Below are 9,310 nucleotides of genomic sequence, written 5' to 3'. Positions count from 1 at the left end.
ATCTTTCCCAGCCACCTATTTTATCTCGTCCTGAGGCACATGAGATCTTGTTTGCTTACCTGGCAGTGGCCGTCCACGCGGTCAGCTTGGTCCTGATAAGAGATGATGACGAGGTTCAAAGACCGGTATACTATGTTAGTAAGTCTTTAGGTGATGCCGAAGTACGTTATCAACCTTTAGAGAAAGCGCTCCTGGCCGTGGTTCATGCCACGCGAAAGCTTCCCCATTATTTTCAGTCTCACACGGTGGTTGTTCTGACTCAGTTGCCCCTCAAGGCAGTGCTGCGTAGCGCCGACTACTCAGGAAGGGTGGCAAAGTGGGGGACCATCCTGGGGGCTTTTGATGTTAAATACAAGCCTCGCACCTCGGTGAAGGGCCAGGTCCTCGCTGACCTGGTGGCGGAATTTGCCGAGCCATTGCTGGAAGAAACTCTGAAAGATGCCCACATGGGTGAAAAATCAGTTGAGGCAATTACTGTTGCGGTGTCTCCGATTTGGGAAGTGTATGTGGATGGGGCTACTAATCAGAGAGGGTCTGGTATTGGACTCGTTCTAATGTCCCCCGAAGGAATTGTCTTTGAAAAATCTTTAAGATTGGCCTTCTCAGCTACTAACAATGAGGCCGAGTATGAAGCAGTCTTGGTAGGCATGCAGATGGTACGTAAAATGGGTGGTAAGGAAGTCCATGTCTTCTCGGACTCTCAACTGGTGGTCGGCCAGGTCACGGGGACCATGGAGGCTAGAGTCCCCAGGATGCAGGAATATCTGGCCCAGATCAAACGTCAGCAAACTAAGTTTGGTTCCTTCGCCTTAACCCATATCTCTCGGAGCGAGAACACCCATGCAGACTCCTTAGCCACGCTGGCAACTACCTCGGCTCAAGGTTTACCTAGGGTTATCCTCGTTGAGGATTTACTAAAACCCTCTGTTGTCATTGCTGACGCACCCCGCATCCATCTAATAAGGCCTGGACCTAGCTGGATGGACCCGATCGTATCCTTTCTTAAAAATGACCTCCTTCCCGAGGACAGGGCTGAAGCAGAAAAGATACGTCGAAAGGCGCCGCGTTTCTGGTTGTCCGAGGAGCAGAAGCTATACAAACGATCCTTTTCAGGACCGTACTTGTTGTGTGTGCACCCTGAATCGACAGACGCATTACTGGAGGAACTGCATGAGGGAATTTGTAGGAGTCACACTGGGGGAAGGTCCTTAGCCCATAGAGCCCTGACTCAGGGGCTATTGGTGGCCCAATATGCAAAGGGAGGCTCAGGACTATGCCAGAAAATGTGATCAATGTCAGAGGTTCGCCCCTAATATTCACCAACCTGGAGGGGTTCTCAACCCTCTCTCCAGTCCTTGGCCTTTCGCACAATGGGGCTTGGACATTGTAGGGCCATTTCCGAGGGCAGCTGGAAACAAAAGATGGCTTCTTGTGGGAACAGACTATTTCACCAAGTGGGTTGAGGCCGAGCCCTTGGCAAATATTAGAGATGTTGACTCCAAGAAGTTCGTCTGGAAAAACATCGTCACTAGATTCGGAATACCACACACACTCATCTCAGACAATGGTGTCCAATTCGATAGTAAGGCTTTTAGGAAGTATTGTGGTGACATGGGTATCATAAATAGATATTCCACCCCAGTTTACCCTCAAGGAAATGGGAGTGTACCCTAGAATGAGATGAGCAGCCCGGAGTTGTAAGTCTTCGCTAACGAACACCTCGGAGCGAAGTACTCGGTTTAGATCTGCGACGTTACAGTGACTCAGACGAGGACGCACGTGTTGTTTATCTGCAAAAAAGACATCAAAACAAACAAACCTGGTCAGATTCACACAGATATTTAACAAGTTTAAGTATGAATATGCATTTCTGGGTGTGTTATAAGAAGTTGTGTTGTGGGGAGATTGATCCTACGGCATCGCACCTGGATTCCCCCACTCAACTAGGCAGTGGAAGCCGTTGTGCCAATTCCCAGAGACGATCAGGTGGTCGTCCTTCATGCCTTTGTTGGATTTGGGCAGACAGGAGATTAACCTAACGACACTAGAACGGGACTTAATGTAGTAACCTACGTTGGAAAGTTTATGGGACTTATATAGAAACACGACATCGTGCCATGTGAGGTTTAAACCCATCTGCTCGTTCAGAGCATCTACACTACCCAAAACTCTAAAAACGTTTGGAAAGCACTGATCGGGACACAACCGGTGGTTGCGAAGGTACTCCCTAGTTATAGGTTTCATTGGAAGGGTCATCCCACCCTCTATAAAGGCTATCATTGAGATGATAACCTCTCCCTCTTTCCTAGAACCGGCCACGGCTTCTGCCGGGCAATATTTTAACCCTACATCACTGGGAATACGGTATTTGGCCCTAAAGCCTTCCATCCCAGCGGCGGTATCAACTAAACATTTAAACCTACCCATTAGAAAGGAACGAAAGGCTAAACTCTAAAAGGGAAAATATTTACGAAGACAGCCGAGGACTGTATCCGAGGAGAAAAGGTTAAGAGTAGAGAGAGCAAGAACTTACAAAGTTGAAGGTACAGGTTTCCACGGTTTTCTGCAGGTAAAGTATGATTGTTGGTGTTTTGATGGGATTAGTCACTGATGAATTAAATGAAGGCGCAGGTTCCCGAAGCGTCACGACGTGCCAAAAGGCGGCCTCGAAATTATATTTGTCCCGCCTAAAATTTCGTGGAGTAACGAGGACCGTTGGATACCCATCTCACCGTTGAACATGGGAGACAAAGAGTAACTTACAGTAATAAATACGCGCGTTGTTGAAAATAAAACCACCAAGTGGCATCTTCTGGACGCGAAACGATTTCCACACGTGCCATCACTTACAAAGTGTGTGGAGTAGGTTCTTGTCGGATCAAAACCCTATTTTTCTCCTCGGACGTTGAAAATTAGAGTTTTGAGGGGCTATTGTGGGGGGCAAAGAGATCCTGATGAGAATGTGGGCCTTTTGGGCCGTGTTAAGGAAGGCCGACCTGCTCCTGGGTTTAGAATTTGTTAGTACTATGGGTCGGCCCATACGCCGAGGATCCGAGGATCCAGCCGAGGGTGAACTTACCCTCGGATGGACACCGAAGAACTCGAGATTTCGTAGTAAAGATTAGAAGATGACACGGTTAAGGCCAATGGTTAAAAGGGGTAAACCCTAGAATGCCCCAGAAGCACCGGTGTTGAAGAAATGTCAAAGATAAAGGCTGCCACCTCCACATTAAAGACCCTGCACCTACCACCCTGGCCGCATTTATGGGGAAGTGACACCTGAACAGTGGAAGAGAAACTTCTGGTTACTATTCAAAGGCACTGAGAAAAGAAATATCTAGGCTAAGGGGGAGGTGAGGCAACACGTGTACAAATTATTCAAAAGAGTAGTATTTAAAGAGCAATCTAAGACAGAAAAAGAGGACGGACTTTTTGTAACCTAAAAAGAAAAGAAACAAAGAGAGAGATAATATAAGAACAATTCTCGGCTTATGTCCGAGGAGGCTAATTTACTATACTCCTTGTTGTTTCTAATTATTTGCAATCTTTAGTTTGTCATTTAATCCTCACACGCTTCTAACCTGGGTTTCAAGCCCACACTCTACAAATTCATATTGTTTAAGGCTCATTGGGCCTGAGCCCATAACTGTTCTTGGAGCCAGGTGCAACTGTGCACTTACATATATTCTTTCTCTTTTTTGAAAATTAGTCCTTATTTTTCTAATAATTAGATATCCTATGACTACAAATTTTACCATAACTTGTTCCTTAAAAAAAATTAATTTTAATGTGGTCAATAATAAGTGACTTCCTACTATTACTATTTTCTTATAAACTAACAAGTTTATTTTTTTCATTCACTCATATTAAATCACATCAAAATTGCGAAACAAAGATCATATCAATCAAGATTTTCTTTATCCAAAGGTAGAACCTTTTTTATTTGTAATGGGGCCATAGACGTAGGCCACTTAGGCCTTGGCCTTGGATCAACCGACAAGCTCATAAATCTAGAAAAACAAACAAATAAACAAACAAACAAATAAGAGGTTGTTTGATAATGTTATTTTAGTAACGTTGTTTGTATTTTTTTGAAATACGCGTAGGTGAAAAAGTGTGTGAAAATACGTGTAATGTTATTTAAAAATTGAAAACATGTTATTAAACAACTTTACCAAACAGGGCCTAAATAACTTCACCCCATCGAAAACACTTTATATCAGTATATACACGTTCCAAACACTTTATATCAGTGCATACTTGAGAGCACACATACATTAAAGTGCAACATTGGCAAGAGTAATAAGTAAACTATGCAATTTCTACAAGCCCTTAACTTCCTTTCTTGTTGAAGTTTATCTTTTGTATCTAGAGATATTAATTATTTTTCTCACTATTTAGTCCATTGGCCTGCCTTTTGTAACTTTGATGAGTCAATTTCCATCTCATCTCTTCCCTCTCGAATTTTTTTTTTCTTCTGAAGAGTGAAATAAGCTTAGACCATTCTTTGTTCCCTTTCTTTATATTAATTCTTATTTAAAAAAAAAAAAAAAGCTATGCAATTTTTGTCATGGAACCGTAAAAAATATTAAAAAGTTCATGTCATGGAGATGACATGGTAACCTTTGTAATTTGACATAATGGTGAGGTGACAACCAACTTTATAGAAGGGTTGTAACTTGAAATAAGTAATAGATACTTTGTACAAGTAGATTACAAATTTATATTAAAGTATCCACAGCAGTGGAGTTAAAAATTTAGCATTTTAATACCACAAAAAGTTATTTTATCTATTTTACCTACTTACATGCTGCAGTAGTGAATTTATTTTAACTTTTAACACAATAAAATAATATAAATATCATAATAAAATAATATATCTACTACAATAAAATAATATATCCACTACAATAAACACCAATCAAAACCACCCGCAACCGCCACCGACTCTTCCACCGCCGCCGCTGCTGACTCTTCCACTGCCACCACCGCCACATGATAGAATAATATATTCTCTATAATAAATAACAATCACAGCTACTGCCACTACCACTGTCACTACCACCACCACCGCAACCGCCACCATCAAATTTTTTTTTTCTCACAAATATTAGATAGTAATAACCTACTACTTAAAATTTATTGTAAAAATATTGTGGTAACATTTCTTAATTTTAATTTCTTATTATTCTTAATTTTATTTTTCCCATTATCTTATTTGGTTTCATCCAAATACACGTTTCTTTCTTCTTCTTCTTCTTCTTCTTTTTTTTCCCCTCTTTGTTTTTCTCCTCCACACACGTATTCTCCTCTTCTTTCCTCCACACGCATATACTTTCTTATCTCCACTCTATCTTCACTTGCATTTTTGTTTCTCTACTTCAGCTTTGTCTTTCTTTGTCTTTCACTTTATCTTCACTACCGCCCCCACAATAACCACATCGGAAAACACTGTAAGCAAAATACCCCCGAAAATTTCATCAACAGAGAAAGAAAATGCAAGATAGCAGAGAGATGGTGGAGCTCGGAGGTTTGGCCTTTGAGGTGGAGATCTAGAGAGAGAAAATGCAAGATAGAGTGGTCGGTGCTGGGCAGGGCCTTGGTCGACGGCAATAGGCAAAAACGAAGAGGGTGAGGACTGAGTAAAGAGGAGCAACGGGCAGAAATGGAAAAGAGGAGAGAAGAAAAGAAAAGAAAAAAAATAATATTAAATATTCTGATCAGTGTGAACGCAACATAAAATAGTTTTTTTTTTTTTTTACCTTTGAGCTACAATGCACAACTATCTTTAGATGTGCATTGTACCTAAGAAGCTAAAATTTTTAGCTTTAGCTCCATTGCTGCAACTATCTTTTTTGTGTTTTGATATAGCTAAAATAACTATATAACTATTTAGCTACACTGCTGCAAATGCTTTTAACAGAAAGTTTATGATCACGATTTTTGTATCCCAACTATTGGTCAAACCCTTCTACATGCAAGTACGATTGATAAACTATCACTTTTATATAGATTTGTCACTTTTTTTTTTCCTCCACCACTCACAGTCACATTATATCTTAAAAGTTCGAAATCTTAAAATTCTGATGCATCACAACTAATATGCTCAATTTTTTTTTAAAGTAACAAGTGGTACTTCTAAAGAAACACTAAAAAAATCTTTTTTCCCCTTCTAAAAAAAAGTTTAAAAGTATTAAAATACGTGAAGGTTGAAAACTTAAGATTTATAATTGTCTATTTCCTAAAAATAACTATATGGAATTATAGGGTGAATATAATAAAAGAATTTATGAAACTTTAATTGCTTAAATGCATAAATGAATTCACTATCTGTAACACAATATTTATCCCACTCAAGAGTTTGCTAGATGGTTAGAGCATCCACAATGGGCTCATGCCAATTCTATCCTATTTTAACATTTTAAAAAGTCACTTTATCAATTATATAATACCATTTTACAATACACCAACATCCTAACTTTTATTGTACCATATTACACATTAAAATAATATAAAAATAATTCTCACTGATCTCTATAAAATAATATAAAAGCCACTTCTCTCTCTGATGTCTATTTCTCTTCCTCTGTCAACTACCCACCACCACCACCACCACCACCATTTAGCTTCTCAGTCACACCACCCACCACCGTTGAGCAAAATCCAGCCAAATCAAAATCCAAAATCAAATCCATCTGTTCTCACCAAACTCGAACCCAAATCCATTGTTCTCATCGGCAGTGATAACGAGAGAGAAAGGGTCGCCCGTCGCCAAAACAAACCCATCATCAAACCCAGCAAGCCCATCGAAACGAATGCCAAACACCAAACACCAACAAACGCCACCCATCAGCAAACCCAGCAAATGCCAACGCCAGCAAACCCAGCAAACGCCTCCCATCAGCAAACCCAACAAACGCTAAACGCCAACCCAAATCCGACCCAAACGCCGGAAACCCATGAACAAACACAAACACAAACACAAGCTTTTTGACTTTGATTTTGATCTTAACCCAAACCCAAAAACCCTTAAGAATCTCGGTTTGAAGAGAAGAGAGTGTGATAGAGAGAGGGGATGAGAGAGAAGAGAGAGGATTGATCTGAAAGAGCTTCAGCGATGGGTGAGGGTGAATCGGCAGCGATGGCAAGAGAGAGGGGATGAGAGAGAGGAGAGAGGCTTGGTGTGAAAGAGCTTCGGAGATGGGTGAGGTGAATTGGCATGGTGAGAGAGAGGGGATGACAGAGAAGCAAGAGGCTTGGTGTGATTAGCTTCAGCGATGGAGTGAGAGAGATGAGAGATAGTGGAGAGAGAAAGGAATGATATTTACAATAAAATATTAATATAATGTTTACCATTGAGCTACAGTACGATTCTAAGTTTAGAATCGCACTGTAGCTCTATTGTATTTTTTTTTTTTTGTTGCAATTGTTACAAAACCCAACATCTAATGGAGCTCTATTTTGGGCCTCAATGTAAACTATATTGGGATTTGGCTTACATGTGGGATTTAGCCCATTCAATGCTGATGCTCTTACAAGCAAAATTTATCTCTGGGATATGATTAAGCTAAAATTATTTTACAATGATTTTGGAGAATTCTACGAACTTCTCTAATGTCTAAAAAATAGATTAAATAAATAAATAAATAATTAAAAAAAATAATATAGAGACTATATTTATAGACTATGCAACGTAGCATTTGAAAAGAAACCTTTATAGAGTTTTTTTTTTTTTGCTGAAATTTGTAGAGTAATTTTGGTTGTACAAGATTTAAAATTTGTGTTTTGGCTATTACTAATCATTAGAGACAAAATCCTCCCAGTCTCTTATTTTTCTTCTTCTTTAATAAAAATTTAGACATTCTATATATGTTTCTTTTGAGCAAGCTTTGTGATCTCGTTCAAGATTGTAGATATCAAGCAAGCATCCACTTAACCTTGCCTGTACTCGCTCATCCTCGTTTGCACACTCATTCTACGCTCGACTCTCGCTTGAGCAGGATCGACTAAATGCCCATTTAGGTTAGCTGTTTGGAAAGTTCCTTAAAAAAAAAAAATTACTTGATTTTTAAAACTATAGTTAAATACTTTTTTCATATATATACAATATATAAATTATACTCTAACTTACTCTAAATGTATGTGTGTGTGAAACTCCATCTTGAAAATTTAAACCCTAGCCCTTACGCCTCCCACACACCACAAATACTTAGACTTGTAGAGTGACCAACGCATCAAGTGTGTGTGGTGGTAAAACAGTTAAATACTTAAACGCTTGGTAATTATACTGCAAAAAAAGTATTGTTTTATTTTTTTTTATTTTTTTTTTTTGAGAAACACAGTATTTTTTAAGTTAATTGAACATTTAGATAAAAATGGTATATAATTGCTGGTTTAGTGCAAATTATCCAAAATGACTTCTCTATAAGATAAGGTTGCAACAACAATAAAAATAATAACCAATACATTAAATAAATAAATAAAAATAGTGTTTTTTCTCCCCCAAAGACAGGCGATTATTTGTGTTTTCTTCGTTTTGGGTCGTCCAGATTGAGAGGTAAAAAACCAATACAATAAACTCCTTTCATTTACACCGGCCCAAGCCTGAGCTAGGCCTCACTACAAATTAGAGAGTTGTTTCAGACAAGCTCTACAAGACTTTTGGTTTTTGGGTTGCTTTGGCCTCTAGCTCCTAGGCTATGACCATAAACATTACCTGGGCCCCTACTGAATAGGCACTCCAAGGTGACCTTTTTCGTTTTTGGGTTGCCTTGGCCTCTAGCTATACTAGACTTTTCGTTTTTGGGTTGCTTAGGCCTCTAGCTCCTAGACTATGACCATAAACATTACTTGGGCCCCTACTGAATAGGCACTCCAAGGTGACCTTTTTCGTTTTCGGGTTGCCTTGGCCTCTAGCTCCTAGACTATGACTATAAGACTATGACCATAAACATTACCTGGGCCCCTACTGAATAGGCGCTCCAAGGTGACCTTTTTCGTTTTTGGGTTGCATGGGCCTCTAGCTCCTAGACTATGACTATAAACATTACCTGGGCCCAAGGTGACCTCCCCCTCTCTCTCTCTCTCTCTCTCTCTCTCTCTCTATCTATATATATATATATATATATATATATATATATATATATATATATATATAATTGAAAGTTTTGAAACTCCTACAATTTTTTACATTATCAATTTAATTTATAATTTTTTTAAACTAAATAGTGAGAGGGTCCTAACGGGAGTCGCTCTTTTTTCCTTAATTGTAAAGTTTTTTTTTTTTTTATTTTAATTTTAAAAGTGAGTC

The sequence above is a fragment of the Castanea sativa genome, chromosome 2, assembly GCF_040712315.1.
Source record: "Castanea sativa cultivar Marrone di Chiusa Pesio chromosome 2, ASM4071231v1".
NCBI lineage: Eukaryota > Viridiplantae > Streptophyta > Magnoliopsida > Fagales > Fagaceae > Castanea > Castanea sativa.
This window is presented reverse-complemented; position numbering follows the sequence as displayed.